The following is a 2,843-nucleotide window of genomic DNA, read 5'->3' as shown; positions in this document are numbered from 1 at the left end:
TTAATCCCTGTACTTTGGAGACAAAGGCAGGTAAATCGGTATGAGTTCTAGGCCAGGCCAGCCTGGTCTACATAGTAATTTTTAGGCCAGCCAGGGTTACATAGTGAGACCCTTAAAAAAAAAAAAGCCAGAGTCTCTTTCTTAGACACAAAACAATCTTAACTATGAGTTCCTACAAAATAAAAATGAAAAAAACTTTTTTAAAAGTTCCATTCTTTTGACATAGAATGTCAAACAAACATTCACACTCCAGAAGGAAGGAAGGAGGGCACAGTAAGCAAAGATCGGCCTAAAGCAAGACTGAAAACCAACAGAGAAAACATCAAATCCTGCAGCTCCATGTCCAGCATCGGGGACTCTTGGCAGCATTATCTGGGTTCTAATGAGTTTGACCAGGCCATTCCTCCAGTTGTACTGTCTGCATCACATACAGACAGCCCAACATCTCAGGCCAGTTACATTCCACGCCTGCAACCTTTCTGGGCAGACATACAACTGTCCTGACATCTCCAGCAGGGTAGCATCTCCATTGCAACTTAGGCTTCACCTTCACAACTTATACAGTGGTCTCTAGGGGTTTCTTTGTAGAAAATCCAAGCCTGGCATATATTACCTGGCCTTAACAGCTCTCTGGAACCTTGGTACAAGCCTCTAGACCCCAATAACTGTAGCTTAGCCCCCTTCTACCACAGTTAAAGTTGCCTACAGCACCTTGGAAGTTGACCTTGGAAAATGTCTCCTTAGGCAGTTGTTTCAAACAGGAAGCCACGTTAGCACATTCTCATTCCACATGCTTTCTTTTCAAATAAGTCTGCTTTGCCAAAGGTTGGCTCTTTCTATGGGGTCTTGTCCTTAGGGTCCTCTTCCTATTATCTTCTACCCTGAGGGTTTCTCTTAAACAATTATGTCTACTTTCTCTGAGGCCTCCTTGACTGTCCCTTTAAACCTGTTCATACTCCCTTCCTCACCAAATGGCACATTTTATATCTGACCTATTTGGCTGCTTTCTGTCCTTGAAAATATAGATAAATGCTGTGACCAGTAGTCATGTCACAGCCTGATGCTATGCTGTCTTACACTTTCTTCTTTTTTTTTCCAGATTCATCCTTTAATTAGCCATGGTATCAAAGAGCCTAGTCAAAAAGACCAAAGCCCATGTCGTCATCAGACTCCTCGGATTCTTCCTTCTTTGCTTCCACTTTCTTCTCCTCAGCTGGGGCAGCAGCGGTGGAGGGGGCAGGACCGCCTGCTGGTGCGGCTCCGGCTGGGGGAGCAGGCCCACCAGCCCCTACATTGCAGATGAGGCTCCCAATGTTGACATTGGCAAGGGCCTTTGCAAACAAGCCAGGCCAGAAAGGTTCAACATTGACACCAGCTGCTTTAATGAGGGCATTGATCTTATCCTCCGTGACCGTCACCTCGTCGGAGGATGAGGGCGGAGTAGATGCAGCCGAGCTCAGAGACGGAGGCCATGTTGCGGACTGCGGGCACGGTGCTAGTCGCCGGATGAAGTGAGGGCCTCACCCCAACGCGGCCTTAGCTTCCTCAGAAGGACCGAGCACCTTGGTGGCAGCAGAGGAAAAGGTCCTTAAACTTTCTTCTTCCACTGCTTTTGAATTTCAGTTTCTTTTGAGCTTTCAGGTCACGGGTAGAGTGCAGCTGGGTTCTTTGCCAGAATGTAAAATTAGTCACCTCTAGTTCAGTTCCCAAAGAGTCCTTATTACCCTCTGAAACCTCATGAGCCAGGCTTATGCTATCTGCATTGATCTCAGCATTCTGGTCTTCCAAGTTCTTACTAGAATGTCCCACTAAGTTCTTCTTATAGGATTATAGGCTTTCTCTAGTTATAACTCCACACTTATCCATATGACCACTCTCATTGGGTATCATTTCTAACTTAGCATCTGTTCCTCCATACATGGTAATAGATTGTGGCCACAATCTATTAGTGTAGAAGCTGCCAAGTAGTATGGTATATTGTATGAACAGTGGATCTCAGAGTCTCGTGGCACTCACACAACTCAGGAAAAATGGGCTAAAAGTGACAAGATTCTATGTCTGTTAGAAACGCTGAGGCCTGTTATCAGGGACCTTATCAAGATGCTGTAGGAGAAAAGGCCTATCTAAATGTAGAGTTGGTTCAGTCCAGTCAGAAAAATGCACCCCTTTCTGGAATGAATGGGGTCCTATATAATCAACTTGCCACTAAGTTTATGTTTTCCGTCAAGGTGTGGCACGACACTACAGATTACAGTCAGTTTCTGCTAGTAGTTTGGGCACTGGTATTCAGCAGGATAGTATCGAAATAGGTGTGGCAAGAAGCAGCTCATGTTGTGTGTTTAGGCACTGTCTCCGTTTCTATCCCTGTAGCTGCTACTCCTGGGTTGTGTGAGGAGTCACTGAGGAAGGCCAGCCCTTCTCAGCAGAGCCATCCTACCAACTGCTGAGCGCTTTGGGTGGTGAACGCTCTTGGGCAGGGACTAACGTGCAGTGTTTACCTCTCCTGTTGTGCTCACTCCTACGGGTATTTTCCCATATGCATCTCCTTTCTCCATCTTCCTTCTGGTCCCAGGACAGATCAGTGCAGACACCCAGCCCCTATCCCCAAGTCTCTCTGTTGTCTTACCTGGGCCACTCTCTTCTCCTTACAAAGTGGGTGGTTGGGCCACGCCCAAAGCTCTGTTGAAATGATTTCTTTTCATTGGTCTCCGTAATACCTACCAGGGGAGCCGCGATCTGGAAGTAATCCATTTTCAGTTTGCACCAAAATAGCGAGCGAACTGATTTCTGCGCAAATCCTGAGATGCATTCTCATCAGCTTGCCCTGCGTTCCCTGTGAGCGA

The 2,843-nt window shown here is 46.6% G+C and overlaps 1 pseudogene; it reads right to left on the bottom strand.

The window, feature by feature from the left end:
* Nucleotides 1-1,093: 1,093 nt before the first annotated feature.
* LOC142834829 (large ribosomal subunit protein P1 pseudogene) lies at nt 1,094-1,561 on the bottom strand (annotated as a pseudogene).
* Nucleotides 1,562-2,843: the final 1,282 nt, after the last annotated feature.

The sequence above is a fragment of the Microtus pennsylvanicus genome, chromosome 14 (genome assembly GCF_037038515.1).
Source record: "Microtus pennsylvanicus isolate mMicPen1 chromosome 14, mMicPen1.hap1, whole genome shotgun sequence".
NCBI lineage: Eukaryota > Metazoa > Chordata > Mammalia > Rodentia > Cricetidae > Microtus > Microtus pennsylvanicus.
This window is presented reverse-complemented; position numbering and strand designations above follow the sequence as displayed.